Below are 24,037 nucleotides of genomic sequence, written 5' to 3' on the forward strand. Positions count from 1 at the left end.
TCGGGGTATCGAACTTCTCGGATTGTACCCGCCGCCTCCAGCTTGCGTGTCTCTTGGACGATGAAGGCCTGCTTCTCAGTGGACTGCCTTCTTGCTCGCTGCTTCACGGGCCGTACATTGGGGCACACCTTCAGATGGTGCTGGATGACCCCTCTCGGGACCCCTACTGGTTCATCGGGCTCCCACGCGAATATCTCCTTGTTCGCGCGCAAGAACCTCACCAAAGCTTCTTATTGCCCTTGGTTCAGGCCAGTTCCTATGGTGAAGGTGGATCCTGAAGACCCATCCTCGTTGACCGGCACCTACTTGGTCTCTGCCTTGTCTTGGGTGAACAACTGCTTTTTCCTTGGTGGGCGCGGCGTCCTTGGCCTCCAGCGCGCCAGTGCCGGATGGCTGCGCTGCTGCCGCGGTCTTGAAGGCGAGCCTGAGCACCATCATGGCCTCCTTAGCATCCCTTGGGATGGTGAGGACGCCCTTGCTCCCTGGCATCTTCATGAGGTTGTAGGCCGGGTGAGTTGCCGCCATGAACTGAGCGAGAGCCGGGTACCCGAGGATGGCATTGTACGGGAGACCGATGCGGGCCATGTCGAAGTCCACCAGCTCAGTGCGATAGTTATCCCGAGTGCCAAAGGTGACAGGGAGGCGGATCTGCCCCAAGGGGTGAGCAGCTCCACCGCCCACCCCTGTGAAGGGCTTGCTGAGGCCGAGCCGTTCGAGGGGCACATGAAGAAGGCTGAAAGCTTCCACGGAGAGACGGTTGAGACCAGCGCCACCGTCGATGAGGGTCTTGGTGATGGCCACGTTGTAGATGGTGGGCGTGCAGAGCATCGGAAGCATCCCTAAGCCGGCGGTGGAGCCGGGGTAGTCTTCCGAGTCAAAGGTGAGGTCGGCTTCCGGCCCGGCCCAACCCGGCGGAGCCCCTGGGCGCTTGCAGGCGGCTCCAATCTGGCAAAAGAAAGGCTTGACGTGGCGATCTGAAGGAGGTGCTTGGTTCCCGCCCAGCAGTGCCGCAACTGCGTGGTGTGTCGGTGCCACATAGCACGCAGTGAAGAGGTCGCAGAGTTCCCCCCAGGACGTCACCGTGGATCCCTGGAGGCTGAGCAGCCAGGCGCGCGGCTCGCCAGCGAGGGCCAGGGGGAACTAGTTTGCCATGATCTTGTCGTCACCTCCGGCTTCGAGGACAGCCTCCTCGTACGCTAGCAGGAAGAGCGCCAAGTCTGCCACGCCATCGTAATGCGGCGGCATCTCCGGCCTGAACTTGACCGGCCACTGCACCCGCCAGAGGGCGGGGGCTAGGGCTCGGTACCCAGACTCCCCGCTGTTGGCGCCGGTCGAGGAGGTCGATGGCGAGGTACCTGTCATGGGAGCGCGGTGCAGCGGTACAGGGCGCTGGTTGATGGAGAAAAGCTGCGGCGCACCCCTACCTGGCGCGCCAAATGTCGTGGTATGGGGTCCCGGCAAACCCTTAAGGTTCGAACACTAGGGTGCACGCAAAGTGTTTCCCTCCAACCGGTCTACGCTCTGGCTTGCGAGGATCTTGCGAACGAACTCGACGAACTCACAACACAGAAGGACACAGGGTTTATACTGGTTCGGGCCACCGTTGTGGTGTAATACCCTACTCTAGTGTGGTGGTAGTGGATTGCCTCTTGGGCTGATGATGAACAATACAAGGGCAGAACGGCCTCCTGAGGTTCAGGTGTTCTTGTGCGTATGAACTTGTGTGTGTCCCCCCTTCTCTCTACTCCGATCCCCCTCCCAATGTGGTGGCTAGTTGTAACACCCCGGATGTAATTTACCTTATATGTACTCCAACTCTTGCCGTTTCCGGCGCTAAGTTATTTTATTTCCTCGGGTTCGGGTTTTTGTCTCCGTGTGTTGTTGTTGTTGTCATGCATCTCATATCATGTCATCATGTGCATTTCATTTGCATACGTGTTCGTCTCATGCATCCGAGCATTTTCCCCGTTGTCCGTTTTGCTTTCCGGCGCTCCTATCTCCTTTCGTGGTCCTTTCTACCTTCCTTTCGTGTGTGGAGATCAAACATTTCTGGATTGGACCGAGACTTGCCAAGCGGCCTTGGGTTACTACCAATAGACCGTCTGTCAAGTTTCGTACCATTTGGACTTCGTTTGATACTCCAATGGTTAACCGAGGGACCGAGAAGGCCTCGTGTGTGTTGAAGCCCAACACCCCTCCAATTTGGCCCAAAACCCACCAAAACCCTCTCCATCATCTAGAGCATTCGATCACGATCGCGTGGCCAAAAACCGCACCTCATTTGGACACTCCTAGCTCCCTTTATGCCTATAAATAGCCCCTCCTCCGAAATCCCGGATCCCCTCTTTCAAACCCTAATTCCCCGCTTCTGGCCGCACCGGACACGTCCGGTCCGGCCGGACAATGTTTGCTGCCGCATCCGCAGCCAACCGGGACGTGCCACGTGTCCCGGCTGGACTCCTTCCGCCGTCGGCTCGTCCCGGCCGAGGGCGGGCCCTCTCCGCCGCCAACCGGGCCGCGCCCCGCGCCCGCTCGCGCCGCCGCCTCCTTCGGCACCGGACGCCCGACGCCGCTGCGTCCCTCGCCGCTCTGCCGCGGCAAGTTCACCGCCGGCGCCACCCTCCTCGCTGCCGCACGCGCTCTGCCTGCCGCCCGGTCGCCACCGCACGCGCTCCGCCCTGTCGCCCGCGTCCTCCACCCCCCTGGCCGTGCTCCGGTGATCTCCTCCGCCGGCCGGAGCTCCCGCAGCCACCCCTGCCTTCTCCGGCGCGGATTCGGCGAGATCCGCCACCGCCTGGTTCTTGCGCTGCCCGAAACCCTAGATCCGCGAGGTGACGAATTCTCTAAGTCCCCAGACCCAGTATTTTTTGCCATCTTCATCGCATCGTAACTCCGCATACGTAGCCCCGTTGTGGGCGGGTCGCATATCAAAATGTTCGTCTCAGAGAGCATATCATTTCATCTCATTGCATCATTTTCATTTGAGCTCATCTTGATGCCCGAAATGCTGTTGGAAGAGAGCTATTTGAGATAATTGTCAGATCTGCTGCACCAAATAGCTATTTGTTATTTTTTGCCATGATTATTGTGTGCATGATATGCCCATGAGCTCTACATGAGTTTTGTTATATGCTTTGCCATCTTTACAGAGGTTCTATCCATGTATTTTTGTGATAAGTGTGGTGACTAGCACAAGCTTGCAAAGTAGTGCATTCGTTAATGTTGATTTCAGGGACTTAGAGATTTCACTAAGTCCTTGATCTGCTTTTATCAATATGCCATATGTTCATGTTGTTTCCTAGTGATCCGTGCCACTTTTGAGGATGATCAGTAAGGATGATTTGTTAATCTTGTGGTGCTATATCCATCCATTTCCTTGTTTGCAATTATGGAGCACCCTAGCTTGAGTCAGTCAAGCTCTACTTTTGCTATTTCGTGAATCCTGGCAGATTGTCTACTTGTTAGCGATTTTGCCGAGGATGTTGTTGTTGATCCGTTCATGCTATGTTGTTGTTCTTGCCATGCATAGCTCATACAATATGTATTCTTGATGGGTGTATGCTTAGATTGTCATGCATCGCTTTGTAGTGAGTGCATCGAGCTCGTAAACATGCCTACTTGCTAACAGATTTGCATGCTCCAGTTTTTCTCTAAGTCTGTAACCTGATTATGTTTTTGCCATGTTCACATTCTTGCAATTGTATTTTCTGATCCCTTTTGGCTCAAGGTCACTAAGGGACTGTTGTTAAGATCTTTGAGTAGCTTCATTCCATGCTTTACTTTTCCATGTTAAGTTCCTGTAGCATATAATTTTGATGCTCCAAAGTGTGCTACCTGATCTGAAATTCCAGGCTTGTGTAAATTTCACTATGTCTGAAACCTGTTTACCAATTGCACTTTTGCCATGCTTGTTTGGACCTGTTAGTGGATGAATTGGCCTTAGCTCAGTGTTCATCTTTTGTCAAGTTTTATGAGTGGATCGCTGACATGTATTTGGTTGCCATGTTTGAGTGCTGTGGCATAATTAACTTGTTGCAGTTAGATGGCTACTTGCTGTTTACCACAGACCGGTGCCATATTTGTATTGCTTGCCATTTCCAAACCGTGCATCCAATTCCGGTGTTCTTTATATCGATTTCAACCGAAATCACCTCACCTTTCTAGTGGCACACTTGAATTCCCATGTTGAGGCCAGGTTCAATCATTCCTTGTCAACTCTTGCATATGCATCACATATCGCATCCCGCATAACATACCATGTTTGCATCATGTTGTTCGAGCATTTGCACGTGGTTGATTGTGTTCCTTTTGCTTGTTTGTCTTGTTTGGGTAGAGCCGGGAGACGAGTTCTCTAATGAGGAGCCCGTTGAGTTTGCTTTCGAGGATCCAGTCAACTCTGACAACTTTCCAGGCAAGATGATCATACCCTCGAAATCACTTCTATCTTTGCTTGCTAGATGCTCGCTCTTTTGCTATGCCTATGCTATGATGCCTACCACTTGCTTATCATGCCTCCAAAATTGCCATGTCAAACCTCTAACCCACCATGTCCTAGCAAACCGTTGATTGGCTATGTTACCGCTTTGCTCAGCCCCTCTTATAGCGTTGCTAGTTGGAGGTGAAGATTGGAGACCGTTCCTTGTTGGAACATTATTTTCTTGTTGGGATATCACTATATTATCTTGTTATCTTAATGCATCTATATACTTGGTAAAGGGTGGAAGGCTCGGCCTTTTGCCTAGTGTTTTGTTCCACTCTTGCCGCCCTAGTTTCCGTCATATCGGTGTTATGTTCCCGGATTTTGCGTTCCTTACGCGGTTGGGTAATAATGGGAACCCCTTGACAATTCGCCTTGAATAAAACTCTTCCAGCAATGCCCAATTTTGGTTTTACCATTCGCCACCTAGCCTCTTTTTCCCTTGGGTTTCCGGAGCCCGAGGGTCATCTTATTTAAACCCCCCCCCCCCCCCCCGGGCCACCCCCCGGGCCAATGCTGGATTTGTTTTAACTTTTCAAAGTTGTCTTGTAGAACCGGGATACCAAGTCTGATCGGAATGTCTCGGGAGAAGGTATATCCTTCGTTGACCATGAGAGCTTGTCATGGGCTCAGATGGGACTCCCCTGCAGGGATTTGAACTTTCGAAAGCCGTGCCCGTGGTTATGGGCAGATGGGAATTTGTTAATGTCCGGTTGTAGATAACTTGAACATTAACTTAATTAAAATGAATCTACTCTGTGTGTTACCGTGATGGTATCTTCTCGACAGAGTCCAGGAAGTGAACACGGTGTTGGAGTAATGTTTGTCGTAGGTTGTTCTCTAGTTCTTTGTTCGTGCTTTGCCTTCTCTTCTCGCTCTCTTTTGCGAACAGGTTAGCCACCATATATGCTAGTCACTTGCTGCAGCTCCACATATTACCTTGCCTTACCTATAAGCTTAAATAGTCTTGATCGCAAGGGTGCGAGATTGCTAAGTCCCCGTGGCTCACAGATTACTTCCAAACCAGATGCAGGGCCCGATGACTCCATTCCAGATGATGCACTTGAGCTCAAGTGGGAGTTCGACGAAGACTCACGCCGTTACTATGTGTCTTTCCCTGATGATCAGTAGTGGTGCCCAGTTGGGGCGATCGGGACCATGTCGCATGTTGGGGTTGACCTTTTATTTTGGTACAGTAGTCGGACCATGAGTGTATTGGATGATGTATTGCTATTTATGTACTTTGTGTGACGTGGCGAGTGTAAGCCAACTATGTACCTTTCCCCTTATTATCTATTTACATGGGTTGTTGTGAAGATTACCTTACTTGCGACATTGCTTTCAATGCGGTTATGGCTCTAAGTCGTGCTTCGACACGTAGGAGATATAGCCGCATCGAGGGTGTTACAAGTTGATAATCAGAGCCTTCCCCGACCTTAGGAGCCCCACTGCTTGATCAAATTAGCTGCCGAGTTGAGTCTAGAAAAATGTTTTGAGTCATTTAGGAATTATATATCGGAGAGTTTAGGAATTCTTTTTACTCCCTAGTCCCTTCATCGCTCTGGTAAGGCATCCTGACGTAGAGTTTTGACTCCTCTCTTCTCACATTTCACTATTTTTTTTAAGACCACGTGGGTATCTTGGAATCGTTCCGATCGATTTGTGACGAGAACATTGTTCTTGGTGCCTCCTGTCATTTAGGGGTTGTGGCAGTGTCCCGGGGAGTTGAGCTCCGAGGTGTTGTCGTCACAATTTTATCGTTGCAGTTCTGGAATTCCTTAGTTTAGTTCACCGACATAGAAAATCTCTTTTATGCAGTTGTTGGTGAGATAACCTCGACGCCACCCAGTACTGGGGCGGGAGTTCGGGAGTATTGCCATAACTTGTATAACAGATGCTTTTCGAAGGTTGAGGTAGACGATTTCCGAAGTTTTTCTCGGTTATGTGTTGAAGGATGGATACAGCTGGATGTAGGATTTGCTAGATTTGGGTGAGATATTATGCTTCCCCAGTATCCCCAACACCTGATTGCATAACCGGAAAGGTTCGGGAGTTTCATAGGTGGGAATTCTTGTAGCTCTAGTTCTTCTTCCACGGATATTTGGTTGAGATTGGGTGATCTTTACCGAGTATTTGTTCTTGTTCCGTACCTTGTTGATTTTATTCCTCTACCTAAATTCTAAGTGGCTTCTCACTTTATGGATATGTGACCATTTCAATTGGAATGCATTTGTTAATTTTGTTCGGATGTGAAGACTATATGTTGCAATTTCTACCCGTTGGAATCAGCTTCAATTTTTGTCTGTCAGTGTGCTAATGGATGTCAACCTCTTCAGGATGGCTCCTCCAACGCGCACGACTCTGAATCCTAATCCGCCACCACCACCCCCTCCTCCGGAGGCATGGCAAGCTGTGATGGCCGCTACCAATGCAAACACGCAGTTGATCATGCAAATTCTTCAAGAGCGCAACCAAGCGAACCAAGGCAACCAAGGCAACCAGGGCAACAATCAGAATCACTTTGCTACACTCAACCAGTTCCTTGCTAACCAGCCAAAGACTTTCAGCAATTGTGTTGAGGCAACTGATGCTGACGATTGGCTCATGGACTTGTGCAAGCATTTCGAGTGCAGTAACGTCAGGCCTGAGGACTTTGTCAAGTTCGCTTCCTTCCAACTCAAAGACAAAGCTGTAGAATGGTTTCAGCAGTACGAAGAATCTAGAGGAGGCCGTGAGATTACCTGGGATGAATTCCGTCAAGACTTCAAATATCATCATATTCCTCAGAGCGTGGTTGAAAGCAAGCGTGAGGAATTCCGCAACCTGAAGCAAGGCTCTATGTCTGTCTATGACTACAACAAGATGTTTCAGAAGCTCGCCCGCTTTGCTAAGCAGGACGTCCCTGACGAGAAGAGCATGACATATCAGTTCAGGGGTGGTCTCAGAGAAGAAATCCAGCTAGCTCTCGTTCTCTTTGAGCCCAGGAGGTACGATGAGTGTTACAACATGACATTGAAGCAAGAGGCCGCTCAACTGAAGTGTGATGCTTCCAAGAAGCGAGTCAGAGACGCTACTCCTTCTTCCTCTACTCAAGTGGCTAAGCAGCAGAAGTATTGGCTTCCTCCTCCTCCGTTCTGTCAGCCGTATCAACAGAAGAGCAAAGGTGACAGTGGATCTTCCCACCCACCCAACCCTGGCTTTCAGAACAAGACTTCGTCTCAAGCTCCAAGATCGAGTGCTCCGTATCACCATCCGCTTTTAGAGGTCACGTGCAACAAGTGCCAACAGAAGGGTCACTATGCCAACAAATGCTTCAACCAGAGGCGTCTCCCTCCTCCTCCTCCTGTGATATCAACAAGTACAGCTGTGGTCAAGCCTAACCCCAAGAAGGCCAAGGTCAATCTGATGAATGCAGCTCAGGCAGAGGACTCGTCAGATGTCATCATGGGTAAGCTTCCTGTTAATGATATTCTAGCTAAAGTTCTTTTTGACACTGGTGCATCGCATTGTTTCATCTCAAGATCGTTTGCATCTAAGAATGAGTTGGCTTTGCAAGTTTTGCCTAGATCGATAGCAGTTGTCTCTCCCGGTAGACGCATGCTTGCTAACTCCATTGTTCCGGATGTTACTATCACTTTGGGGGACTACAAATTTCTGTCTTCTCCTACAGTTCTTGGCGACTCGGATATTCATCTTATTCTCGGAATGGACTGGCTTTCTAAGCACAAGGCTTAGCTTGATTGTGCTGCCAGGCAGATTCAATTGACTCATTCGTCTGAGGATGTAATTGTCTTTGCCGCTCGTGATGACACAATCCGTCTGTTTTCTCTCAATGAGAAGGGTGAACTGGATGCCATCTCGCAAATTCCAGTCGTTTGCGAATATCAAGACATCTTTCTAGAAGAGCTTCCAGGAATGCCTCCGCACCAGCCAGTTGAATTCATCATCGATCTTGAGCCTGGCAAGGAACCGGTGTGCAAGCGTCCTTACAAGCTCGGACCTGAAGAGTTCAAGGAGCTGAAGAAGCAACTCGATATTCAAGAATGAATGGGCCCATCCGACCTAGTTCTTCTCCGTGGGGTTGTGGAGTTCTTTTTGTGAAGAAGAAGGATGGAACGGACCGACTTTGTGTTGACTACCGTCCATTGAACAAGAAGACTATCAAGAGAAAGTACCCACTTCCCAACATCAATGAGCTGTTCGAACAACTCAAAGGTACCCAAGTATTCTCCAAGCTTGATCTCTGTATGGGCTATCATCAGATTCGAATCCGTGAGCAAGATATTCCCAAGACGGCTTTCAGAACAAGCTGTGGTTCATATGAATACACTGTCATGTCTTTTGGCCTCGTCAACGCTCCTCCGACTTTCTCTCGCATGATGAACTTCATCTTCAACGCCTACACAAATGACTTCGTTTTGGTCTATCTCGACGACATTCTGGTCTTTTCGAAGAACAAGGAAGATCATGCCAAGCACTTGCGTTTGGTGCTCGATAAGCTCAGGGAACATCAGTTCTACGCCAAGTTCTCAAAGTGCGAGTTTTGGCTCGATGAGGTTCTTATCTTGGGCATATCATCTCTGCCAAGGGCATTGCGGTGAATCCTGAGAAGGTGTCTGCAATTGTGAATTGGGAACCACCTCAGAACGTGAAGCAACTCTGTAGCTTCCTCGGTCTCGCAAGCTACTGTCGAAGGTTCATTGAGAACTTTTCAAAGATCGCGAAGCCTCTTTCAAACCTTCTCCAGAAGCACGTCAAGTACGTTTGGTCTCCGGAATGTGACATCGCTTTCAACACTTTGAAAGAGAAATTGGTCACTGCTCCAGTTCTGACTCCTCCTGATGAATCCAAACCGTTCGAGGTCTTCTGTGATGCCTCTCTTCAAGGTCTTGGTGCAGTGTTGATGCAAGAGAAGAAAGTTGTGGCTTATACCTCTCGCCAGTTGAAGCCCAACGAGAAGAACTACCCCACTCATGACCTCGAGTTGGCGGCAGTTGTGCATGCTCTTTTGACTTGGAGACATCTCTTATTGGGAAGAAAAGTGGACATCTTCACTGACCACAAGAGTCTCAAGTACATCTTCACTCAGCCTAATCTCAACCTCAGGCAGACTCGTTGGGTCGAAATGATTCAAGAGTATAATCCGAGTATCGAGTATACTCCAGGCAAGGCCAATGTGATTGCTGACGCTTTGAGCAGGAAGGCTTACTGCAACAGTCTGATTCTCAAGCCTTACCAACCCGAGCTTTGTGAAGCTTTCCGCAAACTCAATCTGCAAGTTGTTCCTCAAGGTTTCCTCGCCAACCTTCAAGTCTCTCCTACCTTGGAAGACCAGATTCGCGAGGCTCAACTTCTTGATGCTATGGTGAAGAAGGTGAAGATTGGGATTGCCAAGAGTCAACCCAAGTACAAGTGCTACCGCCTTGATGACAAGGATACTCTCTTCTTCGAGGATCGTATTGTTGTGCCCAAAGGTGACCTTCGTAAAGTTATCATGAATGAGGCTCACAATTCACTCCTCTCCATCCACCCTGGGAGTACGAAGATGTATCAGGACCTCAAGCAGGCTTATTGGTGGACTCGAATGAAGCGAGAGATTGCTTAGTTCGTGAATGAATGTGATGTTTGCAGAAGAGTGAAGGCAGAACACCAAAGGCCAGCAGGTCTCCTCCAACCTCTTGCCATTCCAGAATGGAAGTTTGACCACATTGAGATGGACTTCGTGACTGGGTTTCCAAAGTCCAAGCGTGGCAATGATGCTATATTCGTTGTCATCGACAAACTCACTAAAGTGGCTCACTTTCTGCCTATCAAAGAGTCTATCACTGCAGCTCAATTGGCGGAGCTGTATACCTCTCGAATTGTCTCGCTGCATGGTATTCCATAGGTGATCTCTTCAGACTGTGGAAGCATCTTTACCTCCAAGTTTTGGGATTCTTTTCAGAAGGCCATGGGCACCAACATCCGCTTCAGCACAGCTTTCCATCCTCAAACTAGCGGTCAAGTCGAGCGTGTCAATCAGATTCTTGAAGATATGCTCAGGGCTTGTGTGATCTCCTTCGGTATGAAGTGGGAAGATTGACTTCCATATGCTGAATTCTCCTACAACAACAGTTTTCAAGCAAGTTCGGGCAAGGCCCCTTTGCAAATTTTGTATGGCAGGAAGTGCCGTACTCCACTCAACTGGTCTGAAACCGGTGAACATCAACTTCTCAGAAATGATTTAATCACAGAGGCATAAGAGATGTGTAAAGTCATTCGTGATAGCCTCAAAGCAGCGCAATCGCGCCAGAAGAGCTACTATGATAGTAAGCACCGCGATTTGGCTTTTGAGATCGGAGATCATGTTTACCTCCACGTCTCTCCAATGAAAGGTACTTGTCGCTTCGGTATCAAAGGGAAGCTTGCCCCTAGATACGTGGGTCCTTTCAAGATCATCAGCAAGAGAGGCGATCTCGCCTATCAACTCGAGCTTCCTTCAAACTTTGCAAATGTGCACGACGTCTTCCATGTCTCTCAGCTCCGCAAGTGCTTCAAGACTCCTGACCGCACCATCAACTTCGAAGACATTGATCTCCAAGAAGATCTCTCTTATCGTGAGCACCCCGTTGCTATTCTTGAAGAGACTGAACGCAAGACTCGCAATAAGTCAATCAAATTCCTCAAAGTCAAGTGGTCACACCATTCCAACCGTGAAGCCACCTGGGAACGCGAGGATCACCTCCATTCTGAGTACCCGGCGTTCTTCCAGTCCTAGATCTCGGGACGAGATCCTTTCGTAGTGGTGGAGTGTTGTAACACCCCGAATGTAATTTACCTTATATGTACTCCAACTCTTGCCGTTTCTGGCGCTAAGTTATTTTATTTCATCGGGTTTGGGTTTTTGTCTCCGTGTGTTGTTGTCATTGTCATGCATCTCATATCTTGTCATCATGTGCATTGCATTTGCATACGTGTTCGTCTCATGCATCTGAGCATTTTCCCCGTTGTTCGTTTTGCTTTCCGGCGCTCCTATCTCCTCCGGTGGTCCTTTCTACCTTCCTTTCGTGTGTGGGGATTAAACATTTCCGGATTGGACCGAGACTTGCCAAGCAGCCTTGTGTTACTACCGGTGGACCGCCTGTCAAGTTTCGTACCATTTGGACTTCGTTTGATACTCCAACGGTTAACCGAGGGACCGAGAAGGCCTCATGTGTGTTGCAGCCCAACACCCCTCCAATTTGGGCCAAAACGCACCAAAACACACTCCATCATCTAGAGCATTCGATCACGATCGCGTGGCCGGAAACCGCACCTCATTTGGACACTCCTAGCTCCTTCTATGCGTATAAATAGCCCCTCCTCCAAAATCCCGTATCCCCTCCTTCAAACCCTAATTCCCCGCTTCTCGCCACACCGGACACGTCCGGTCCGGCCGGACAACGTCCGCCACCGCATCCGCAGCCAACCTGGACGTGCCGTGTGTCCCGGACGGACTCCTCCCGCCGCCGGCTCTTCCCCGCCAAGGGCGGGCCCTCTCCGCCGCTCATCGGGCCGCGCCCCGCGCCTGCTTGCGCCGCCGCCTCCTTCGGCACCGGCCGCCCGACGCCGCCGCGTCCCTCGCCGCTCCGCCGCGGCAAGTTCACCGCCGGCGCCACCCTCCTCCCCGCCGCACGCGCTCTGCCTGCCGCCCGGTCACCGCCGCACGCGCTCTGCCCCGCCGCCCGCGTCCTCCGCCGCCCCGGCCGCGCTCCGGTGATCTCCTCCGCCGGCCGGAGCTCCCGCCGCCGCCCCTGCCTTCTCCGGCGCGGATCCGGCGAGATCCGCCTCCGCCTCGGTTCTTGCGCTGCCCGAAACCCTAGATCTGCGAGGTGACGAATTCTCCCCAGACCCAGTATTTTTTTGCCATCTTCATCGCATTGTAACTCTGCATACGTAGCTCCGTTTTGGGCGTGTAGCATATCAAAATGTTTGTATCAGAAAGCACATCATTTCATCTCATTGCATCATTTTCATTTGAGCTCATCTTGATGCCCGAAATGCTGTTTGAAGAGATCTATTTTAGATAATTGTCAGATCTGCTGCACCAAATAGCTATTTGTCATTTTTGCCATGGTTATTGTGTGCATGATATGTCCATGAGCTCTACATGAGTTTTGTTATATGCTTTGCCATATTTACAGAGGTGCTATCCATGTATTTTTGTGATAAGTGCAGAGACTATCACAAGCTTGCAAAGTAGTGCATTCGTTAATGCTGATTTCAGGGACTTAGAGATTTCACTGTCCTTAATCTGTTTTTTCAATATGCCATATGTTCATGTTGTTTCCTAGTGATCTGTGCCTCTTTTGAGGATGATCCATAAGGATGATTTGTTAATCTTGTGGTGCTCTATCCATCCATTTCGTTGTTTGCAATTATGGAGCATACTAGCTTGAGTCAATTAAGCTCTATTTTTGCTATTTTGTGAATCCTGGCAGATTGTCTACTTATTAGCGATTTTGCCAAGGATGTTGTTGTTGATCCATGCATAATATGTTGTTCTTCTTGCCATGTCTAGCTTATACAATATGTATTCTTGATGGGTGTATGCTTAGATTGGCATGCCTCGCTCTGTAGTGAGTGCATCGAGCTCGTAAACATTCCTACTTGCTAACAGATTTGCATGCTCCAGTTTTCTCTAAGTCTGTAACCTGATTATGTTTTTGCCATGTTCACATGCTTGCAATTGTATTTTTTGATCCCTTTTGGCTCAAGGTCACTAAGGGACTTTTGTTAAACTCTTTGAATAGCTTCATGCCATGCTTTACTTTGCCGTGTTAAGTTCATGTAGCATATAGTTTTCATGCTCCAAAGTATGCTACCTGATCTGAAATTCCAAGCTTGTGTAAATTTCACTAAGTCTGAAACCTGTTTACCAATTGCAGTTTTGGCATGCTTGTTTGAACCTGTTAATGGATTAATTAGCTGTAGCTCAGTGTTCATCTTTTGTCAAGCTTTATGAGTGGATCCCTGCCATGTATTTTGTTGCCATGTTTGAGTGTTGTAGCATAATTAACTTGTTGCATTTAGATGGCTACTTGTTGTTTACCGCAGACCGGTGCCATATTTGTTTCGTTTGCCATTTCCAAACCGTGCATCCGATTCCGGTGTTCTTCATATCGATTTCAACCGAAATCACCTCAACTTTCCAGTGGCACACTTGGATTTCCAAGTTGAGGCCAGGTTCAATCATGCCTTGTCAACTCTTGCATATGCATCACATATCGCATCCCGCATAGCATACCATGTTTGCATCATGTTGTTCGAGCATTTGCACGTGGTTGATTGTGTTCCTTTTTATTGTTTGTCTTGTTTGGGTAGAGCGGGAGACGAGTTCGCTAACGAGGAGCCCGTTGAGTTTGCTTTCGAGGATCCAGTCAACTCTGACAACTTTGTAGGCAAGATGATCATACCCTCGAAATCACTTCTATCTTTGCTTGCTAGATGCTCACTCTTTTGCTATGCCTATGCTACGATGCCTACCACATGCTTATCATGCCTCCCAAATTGCCATGTCAAACCTCTAACCCACCATGTCCTAGCAAACTATTGATTGGCTATGTTACCGCTTTGCTCAGCCCCTCTTATAGCGTTGCTAGTTGCAGGTGAAGATTGGAGACTGTTCCTTGTTGGAACATTATTTTCTTGTTGGGATATCACTATATTATCTTGTTATCTTAATGCATCTATATACTTGGTAAAGGGTGGAAGGCTCAGCCTGTTGCCTAGTGTTTTGTTCCACTCTTGCCGCCCTAGTTTCCGTCATATCGGTGTTATGTTCCCGGATTTTGCGTTCCTTACGCGGTTGGGAAATAATGGGATCCCCTTGACAATTTGCCTTGAATAAGAATCTTCCAGCAATGCCCAACTTTGGTTTTACCATTCGCCACCTAGCCACTTTTTCCCTTGGGTTTCCGGAGCCCGAGGGTCATCTTATTTAAACCCCCCGGGCCAGTGCTCCTCTGAGTGTTGGTCCAACCTGTCAGCTGCCAGTGGCCACCAGGGGCAACTCTGGGCTGGCCTACCCGTACCTTGGACAATCTGAGTGTGCCCTGAGAACGAGATATGTGCAGCTCTTATCAGGATTTGTCGGCACATTCGGGCGGTGTTGCTGGATTTGTTTTAACTTGTCGAAGTTGTCTTGTAGAACCGGGATACCGAGTCTGATCGGAATGTCTCGGGAGAAGGTATATCCTTCGTTGACCATGAGAGCTTGTCATGGGCTAAGTTGGGACTCCTCCGCAGGGATTTGAACTATCGAAAGCCGTGCCCGCGGTTATGGGCAGATGGGAATTTGTTAATGTCCGGTTGTAGATAACTTGAACCTTAACTTAATTAAAATGAATCTACTCTGTGTGTTACCGTGATGGTCTCTTCTCAACGGAGTCCGGGAAGTGAACACGGTGTTGGAGTAATGTTTATTGTAGGTTGTTCTCTAGTTCTTCGTTCGTGCTTTGCCTTCTCTTCTCGCTCTCTTTTGCGAACAGGTTAGCCACCATATATGCTAGTCGCTTGCTGCAGCTCCACATATTACCTTGCCTTACCTATAAGCTTAAATAGTCTTGATCGTGAGGGTGCAAGATTGCTGAGTCCCCGTGGCTCACAGATTACTTCCAAACCAGATGCAGGGCCCGATGACTCCGTTCCAGATGATGCGCTTGAGCTCAAGTGGGAGTTCGACGAAGACTCACGCCGTTACTATGTGTCTTTCCCTGATGATTAGTAGTGGTGCCCAGTTGGGGCGATCGGGACCATGTCGCATGTTGGGGTTGACCTTTTATTTTCGTACCGTAGTCGGACCATGAGTGTATTGGATGATGTATTGCTATTTATGTACTTTGTGTGACGTGGCGAGTGTAAGCCAACTATGTACCTTTCCCCTTATTATCTATTTATATGGGTTGTTGTGAAGATTACCTTACTTGCGACATTGCTTTCAATGCGGTTATGCCTCTAAGTCATGCTTCGACACATAGGAGATATAGCCGCATCGAGGGCGTTACACTAGTCCTATTTATAGAAGCCCTGGTCCTCTTCCCAAATATCAAGCAGGAAGGGAGCCAACAATGGTGGGCTAATTTCAAGGGGGACAGCTAGTACAAGCTATCCTGACAAAAGGTAGTCTTCGCCTGCACAAAGCTCTTGTGGTGAAGCCATCTTGGGCTCCACGATGACCTCCGTCTTGCAGTCCATGGTCTTGGTCTTGTTGCACCGAAATGGAACCTCTGCCCAAGGCCTCGGTACTCCGCGACTACGCTTGCCTCCCTTGCATCAAAGAGGAACAAGGACGCTACGCACGCTGGTGCCCGCCTGGTGTTGATCGTCATGGCTCACGTCATGAGGGCCTCGTGAGGTTCGCCTCGCCTTGATATCTCTGCTCCTCATGAGCCTGCGCAGCTAGGCCACTCCAGAGGAGGTCTTGCATCGTTCGCCTCGCGAGGATTGCCCCCTCACGAGGTTCTTGGGCGCTTTGTTGGTGGAGATGGGCCATACAGCCTGCTGGCTCAGCCACGCCGCAGGCCGCAGGCAGGCAAGTCTGGGGACCCCCATTCCCTGAACGCCAACACTGGTGGAGGGCGAGGCGGAGAGAGGGATGGCGTAGTGGAGCCCCCTGCGGTGCGGACAAGCTCGGAGATGCGGTCGAGTCAATCCTCGTAGAGATCATCGACCGGGCGGTAGCGCAGGAGCTCGTGCGCCATGAGGAGCGCGGCCCGTGCGTCCATGGGAGGGCGACGTGCATGGGAAGAAGAACCAGCCGGGGTCAGCGATGGAGTGGCGGTGTGGCCGTCCCGCCGCACCGAGGGTGCAGCAAGGATGCTTGCTGCTCGTTCCCCGCCGGGCCAGTGGCGGTGTTGGCGGCAGGCGACGGGGAACGACGAGGTGGCCCGCCGACGGGAGTCGTCTGAGAGACGTGGGCGGCGAGGGCAACCCGGCGCTCAGCACGAGCATGGCGCGCGTCTTCCATGGAGACGACGAAGCAACGAAGTGCAGAGCAATGGAAGGAAGCTTCGGCACACCCCTACCTAGCATGCCAAAATGTAGGATCACGGGTTCCGGCAAACCCTTGAGGTTCGAACACTAGGATGCGCGCGAAGGTTTTCTCCCTATTGATCCACGCCCTAGCTCTCTAAGATCTTGCGGACGAACTCGACGAACTCACAACACAGAAAGACACAAGATTTATACTGGTTCGGGCCACCGTTGTGGCGTAATAACCTACTCTAGTGCGGTGGTGGTGGATTGCCTCTTGGGCTGATGATGAACAGTACAAGGGGAAGAACAGCCTCCTGAGGTTGAGGTGTTCTTGTTCTTGGTGAACTTGTGTGGGCGAGATGATCTTGGATCCGCTCTCAATTTGTGATGAGGTCGATCCCCTCTACTATGATGACTAGTTCTACTTACATAGGCACTGGTCCTCTCCCCAAATATTGAGCGGGAAGGGATCCAATAATGGCCAATTCGGAAGGGGACAACTAGTACAAGTTATCCTAACAAAACATGGTCTTCGCCTGCCAAAGGTTCTGGTGATGACGCCGTCTTGGGCTTCATGGTGAGCTCCGTCCTGCCGTCCTTCTGGTCTTGGTCTCGTTGCACCAATATGGAAACCTTTGCTTGATGTCTCTGTACTCCGCACCTGCGCTTGCCCCCTTGGCACCAAAGAGGAAGCAAGGACATTGCGCGCCCTGGCGCCCGCCTGCTCTCGATCGTCATGGCTCATGTCACGAGGACCTCGCGAGGTTTTCCTAGCCTTGATCTCTCCGCCCCTCGTGAGCCTTCCTGGAGAAGCCGCTCCTGAGGAGGTCTTGCGTCGTCCGCCTCGTGAGGCTTGGCCCCTCACGAGGGTCTTGAATGCCTTGTCGATGAAGATGGGCCGTACAGACCTGCCAGCCCAGCCACGCCGCGGGCTGCAGGCAGGCAAGTGTGGGGACCCCCGTTCCGAGAATGCTGACACTAGTGTCCCATAGGGGGATCGAGGCCAACCCAGAGAAGGTCAAGGGGATAGAAGACATGTGCCCACCGCAAACTCTTAAGGAGATGCAGAAGCTTGTGGGCCGCGTGACCTCGCTGGGGCGCTTCATCTCCAAGGTGGGAGAACGCGCCCTGCTGTTCTTCAAGCTGATGCAGAAGAAGGGCCCGTTTGAGTGGACCCCGGAAGCCGACCAAGTATTTCAAGACCTCAAGTGATACCAAACCATCCCCCCGATGATGGTGGTGCCTCGCCCTCACGAGCCCCTGGTGCTTTACCTTGCCGCCACTCCCTACTTCGCCAGCGCAGCTCTGGTGGCGGTCCAGGAGGAGCGTCAGGCCAGGGGGCTGCCGTGCCACGTCGTGTCACCAGCCGAGGTGATGTAGGATCCGGAGGGTACTACAAGGGCCGAAGCAAGGCTAACGAGTGACCAGGCCCAGCAGGACGGCGTTCGCCGGCCGGCAGGGGCCCCAGCAGGCGATCCGGCTCTTGAGGTCCCGTCATCTCAGGAGCCACCCCAACTACCGGCAGGCACAAGCTCCGTCAACGTTCCTGCCCTCGTCGAGCACGCGGTATATTTAGTTAGGATGTTATTATGGGATGCAAGGGCACAGTACCCCATGCCTCAGAATCTCTTGCTCGTGCTTCTGGTGGCCTCACGCAAGCTGCGACACTACTTCCAAGGTCACCCAATCAAGGTCGACTCGGCCTCCCGCTGGAGAAGGTACTGAGGAGCCCCAATGCCGCTGGAAGACTCGCTGAATGGAACATCGAGCTACAAGCATTCCAGCTAGAGTTCAGCACAACTAGGGTCATCAAGGGGGCCGCGCTCGCCGACTTCATGGCAAAATGGACCGATGCCCCAGGTTTTGAAGCTGGTGAGGACCGATATCTCTCACCAGGAAGTGAAGCACCATATGGCTGGGTCAAGTATTTCGATGGCGCATTCGCACGCGAGGGCGCGGGGGCTGGAGCAGTGCTCATCTCTCCTACTCAGGACAAGCTTTGCTATGTCGTGCAGCTCTGCTTCTAGCAAGGCGAGAAGGTCTCTAACAACAACGCGGAGTACGAAGGCCTCATCGCCGGCCTCAAGGTCGCGGTGGCCCTAGGGGTGAAGCGCCTCACCATCAAGGGCGACTCGCAGCTCCTCGTCAACTTCTCGAAAAAGGTATATGAGCCCAAGGACGAACACATGGAGGCATACCTCTTGGAGTTACGCAAAATGGAAAAGCATTTCCTGGGTCTAGAGCTGCAGCATGTACCCCATGGCACCAACAAGGAGGCTGACGACATCACCAAGAGGGCGTCCAAGCGACAACCCCAAGAGCCTGGCGTCTTTGAGGAGCATCTCTTCAAGCCGTCGGCAGCACCCCCGCTCCCGGAGTCGGCGCCGCCTCGGGAGGAACTCCCCCAACCACCTCGGGAGGAACTCCCAGAGCTGGCGCCACCTCGGGAGAGCGCCTACTCCTGGTGCTCGAGCCTCGGGAGGGGTGATGGACCAAGGAGTTCAAGGAATACCTGACGCAAGGGATGCTACCGGAGAAGAAGGAGGACGTGGAGCGCGTAGCCCGACAGGCTACGACAAACTGCATCCAGGACGGTGAGTTATACAGGAAGCGTGAGCTCCTGGTGCTCGAGCCTCCGGGAGCGTGCCTCCGCTCTCGGAGCCGGCGCCGCCTCGGGAGGAACTCCCCCAACCACCTCGGGTGGAACTCCCGGAGTCGGCGCCGCCTCGAGAGGAACTCCTCCAACCACCTCGGGAGGAACTCCCGGAGTCGGCGCCGCCTCGGGAGTGCGCCTCCTCCTGGTGCTCGAACCTCAGGAGGGGTGATGGACCAAAGAGTTCAAGGAATACCTAACGCAAGGGATGCTGCCAGAGAAGGAGGAGGATGCGGAGCGCGTAGCCCGACTGGCTACGGCATACTGCATCCAGGATGGTGAGTTATACAGGAAGCGGCCAAATGATGTTACCTTACAATGCATCTCTAGGGAACAGGGGAATGAGCTGTTGGCCGACATACACACCGAGGACTGCGGGCACCACTCATCATCACGAACCCTCGTCGGCAAGGCGTTCCGCAATGGTTTCTACTGGCCTACAGCTCTCAATGACGCAACCGAGCTGGTGAAGTCCTGCGAGGCCTGCCAATTCCACGCCCAACAGATCCACCAGCCTGCTCAGGGCCTCCAGACCATCCCGTTCTCGTGGCCGTTCGTAGTCAGGGGCCTGGATATCTTAGGCCCATTCGCTCAAGCGCCTGGGGGCTACCACTACCTCTACGTCGCCATCGACAAGTTCACCAAATGGGCTGAGGTAGAAGCCGTCCGCACCATCCTGGCTGGATCTGCGGTCAACTTCATCAAGGGTGTCGTCAGCTGGTTTGGGGTCCCTAATCGCATCATTACTAACAATGGCTCGCAATTCACTAACATTCTTTTCAACGCATATTGTGCCAACCTGGGAACGCAGATCTGCTACGCTTCAGTGGAACACCCCAGGAGCAACGGTCAAGCCAAACCCGCCAGCACGGAGGTCCTCAGGGGCCTCAAGACCAGGACCATCAAGAAGAAGCTTGAGGCCTACGGCAAGGGCTGGCACGACGAGCTCTAGTCTGTGTTGTGGCCCATCCGCACCATCGCCACCAAGCCAACATGCGAGACCCCATTCTTCCTCGTCTACGGAGCAGAAGCGGTTCTCCCTCATGAAGTCAAGCATCTCTCCGCGTGGGTCCTGGTGTTCGACAAGACGCAGCAGGACACCATGCGGGGGATGGACCTTATGCTGGGGGAGGAATGCCGCCGTGAAGCCTCGCTCCGAGCGGCAAGGTACCAGCAGGTGCTGTGACGGTACCACTGTCGCAGCGTCCGCTCCAGGACGCTCGAGGTGGGCGATCTTGTCCTGAGGCGGGTGCTCTCCAGGGAAGGGCTGCACAAGCTCTCTCCCTTGTGGGAGTGAAAGTGCGTTATATCGACTAGAGGGGGGTGAATAGGCGATTTTTATGGAAGTCTTCAGAACGTGGAAGTTTTGAAGACAAACGATAGAAATAAACCTATTACCATGCAGCGGAAGGTAGACTACACTAGGCAAACCATATTCAAGTATTCAATGAAGTGAAAGCACAATGACTAATAGCAGCTAGGTAGTAAGGATCAGGTAGGAAGATATTGTGAAGCCAATCGGAACAAGCAGTCACTCAGTGAAGACAAAAGATAATGCAATCATACAATGACTTCACAAGGACCAACAGTAAGTAAAGGGAAGGGAAGGATGAAACCAGTGACTCGTTGAAGACAATGATTTGTTGGACCAGTTCCAGTTGCTGTGACAACTGTACATTTGGTTAGGGCGGCTAGGTATTTAAACCCGAGGACACACAGTCCCGGACACCCAGTCCTGAACACGCAGCTCAGGACACCCAGTCCTCACCGTATTACCCTTGAGCTAAGGTCACACAGACCTTGCCCAATCACTCTGGTAAGTCTTCAAGGTAGACTCCCAAACCTTCACAGACTTTGTTCACCGGCAATCCACAATGACTCTTGGATGCTCAGAACGCGACGCCTAACCGACTGGAGGATTCACAGTCCTCGAGTGTAATAAGTCTTCAGATCACACAGACAGGCAGACTTAAGTGATGCCTATCACTCTTTGGCTCTCGGTGTTTAGGGCTTTATCCTCGCAAGGAATTCTCTCTCAATGGCTTCGAGGTGGGTTGCTCTCAAACGACAAAAGCCGTACTCTAACTCTGAGCAGCCAACCGTTTATGGTTGTAGGGGGTGGGCTAATTATAGCCACTAGGCAACCCGACCTGATTTCTCCGAAATGACCCTGGGTCACTAAGGAACTGACACGTGTTCCAACGGTCAGATTTCAAACACACACGACAACTTTACTTGGGCTACAAGCAAAGCTGACTTGTCCAACTCTGGACAAGATTTGCTCTCATAGTCTTCACTCGAAGACATAGGATTTTGGTTAAGCATCACTTTAGTCATTCTGACTTGTTCTCTTGGACCCCACTTAACAGTACGGTGGTTCCGATGACTCAAGAAAGAAGAAAAAGAACTACGAAAGATCTAAATCTTCACGCTCCATAGTCTTCATGCGATGTATTCTCTTGTCATAGTCTTCAATGTGAATGTCTTCACATACCGCCTTTAACTTCAATGTCTTCATACATTTTTAGGGGTCATCTCTGGTAGGAAAACCAAATCAATGAGGGACTTCTACCTGTGTTATCCTGCAATTCTCACAAACACATTAGTCCCTCAACTAGGTTTGTCGTCAATACTCCAAAACCAACTAGGGGTGGCACTAGATGCACTTACAATCTCCCCTTTTTTGGTGATTGATGACAAACTAGTTGTAGTTTTCAACGGGGAATATAATATGTGAAATTGTAAAGGATAAGGAATTGTCTTCATATGTTGTAAGGGCTCCCCCTGAAGATGTGCATATAAGTAATTTGCTTTTGGAATGCAAATGCACATGGCAGGTTGTACTTGTGGAGACCCTCTTCAACTTATGATGACAACTCATCATGCATGAAAGGTATGAGAAGATAATGACATGCATAATGGAAAATGGGCGTCTGCAAAATGATCGAAGTGCGGAATTTATCATCGCACATGCGGAATTTATCATCGCATCACAAAGTAGCAAATGAGTAGCAGACGACCATCGAGTTTAAGTGTTACAACTCAAAGAACCAAATGTATCAAAATGAAAGTTGTAAACACTAGGCAAAGCATAAAGTAACCGCCCATATGGACCCGCTTGAAGACTATCAAACTCATATGCTTCTCCCCCTTTTGTCAGTAAGGACCAAAAAGGTTCGACGACATAGAGCATCTACTCGTTCCCTGAGGAGTAGGTGAAGTAGCAAGGTCGTCGGTGTTGTTAGGCGGTGCAGACGAGCTCGGGGCAGTGTCGTCGTGTGCTGAAGGAGGGGGCGGTGAAGTAGCATCGTCTTCGTCCTCGATCACTCTGGCATTCATAGTTGCCACAGAGGAAGAGAACTCAGAGTCTTCAAGAGAGGGAGTTCGTCGCAGCACAGCCCTTCGGGGAGGTGTGGAGTCAAACATGAAACGGTCAGTGAAGCCATCCTCTTGAAGATCATCCTCAGAGCACATAAGCGTCAGCCCTTTCCATGTATGCCGACAAGTTTCATGGGCAACAAAGGCATTCTTGGTGGCAAGATTGCGAATGCGGTTGACATCCACCAAGAGGCTTTTCATTTGACGCTTCAGCCAGTCATGATGCCGATCCTGTTTCTAATGAAGGGCAACCAGAAGCTCTCGGTCATTGAGAACATGAGATTGCTTCTTGGGCCGTTGGGAAATGGTGCTTTCAGTGGCTTCAGTGAGGGCACGATGAGGTGCACGTGTAGTTCCAGCCAGAGGATAAACACGAGTGACTGCTTCAACTCCTTCAATGTTCTAAGAGAAACTTTGATGCACCGCATTCTGAAGACTAAGAGGCTCCTTGGCAGGCTCTGGATAGAGGGCTTCAATGGACATATCCACGTCAGGCATAAAGATCTGATGATTGCGAGCAGAGGGCTCATATGAGATAGCTGAGTGGAGTTTGATTAGCCGCATTATCCATGGAGCGTAGAACTTCAATCCAAAAAGATCAGATCTTGAAGCAGCAAGTTGGCGGATGAAGAAGTCTTGTGCGTTGAAGCATTTGCCGTGAAGAATATAGAAGACCAAAGTCTTCATTGCACCTTCCAGCTTTGCATGTGGGGAATGTCCTTTGATGGGCCAGAGAGTTCGCCTTAAAATGTGATAGATGGTCCTTGGCAGATACTCCAGGTCTTCAACAAGGAACTCCTTAGGATATGCAGCGTCTTGTGATAGAGGCTTCATCATGCTGAGCATCTGACTCATGTTCGGTTTAGGCTTCTGAAAGATGCTCTCCATAGCTTCACTGTGAAGTTGACATCCAGGTTCATAGAGATCTCCAGGAGTGGGAAGACCAGTGAGCTCAATGATATCAAAGGCTTTTGCTTCGTGATGAACATTTCTTGTCATCCACTCAAGGACCCAAGTCTTCGGATCTCTGTTGTAACCACGTATGTGAAGTGTGGCATAAAATTGGAGCAGCAACTCTTCGTTCCACTGCTCTTGGTCGGTGATGAAAGGCAACAATCCAACCTCTTTGAAGCAGTCCAGAGCTTCTTCCAAGTAGGGCAGACCAGCTATTGCTTCGGTGTCAAGACGCATATGTGGGAAGATGCGATCTTGATTGTACAGAATGCAGGAGTAATAGCTTCGCTGCGGATAGCTCCAGAACCGATCAGAAGATATTCGTTCCCTTGAGTAGTGGTTCTTGGAGCTATTGAAGAAGGTGTTGTCTACTTTGAAGCTATTGACATTGAAGGATCCTGGTGCTGATGCAGGACCTGGAAACCTGGGCAACCTTGGCATTGGCTTCTGTACCTGAGGCTTATGCTCTATATGATAGTCAAACCGAGGACCAGCAGCAGGCGTAGTAACAGAAGCAGTAGCATCATTGGCTTCGCTGACTTCTGGTTCTTGGGTTGGTGTAGGCTCCACATTTGCTTCAG

Source organism: Triticum aestivum, chromosome 6A (assembly GCF_018294505.1).
Source record: "Triticum aestivum cultivar Chinese Spring chromosome 6A, IWGSC CS RefSeq v2.1, whole genome shotgun sequence".
Taxonomy (NCBI): Eukaryota; Viridiplantae; Streptophyta; class Magnoliopsida; order Poales; family Poaceae; genus Triticum; species Triticum aestivum.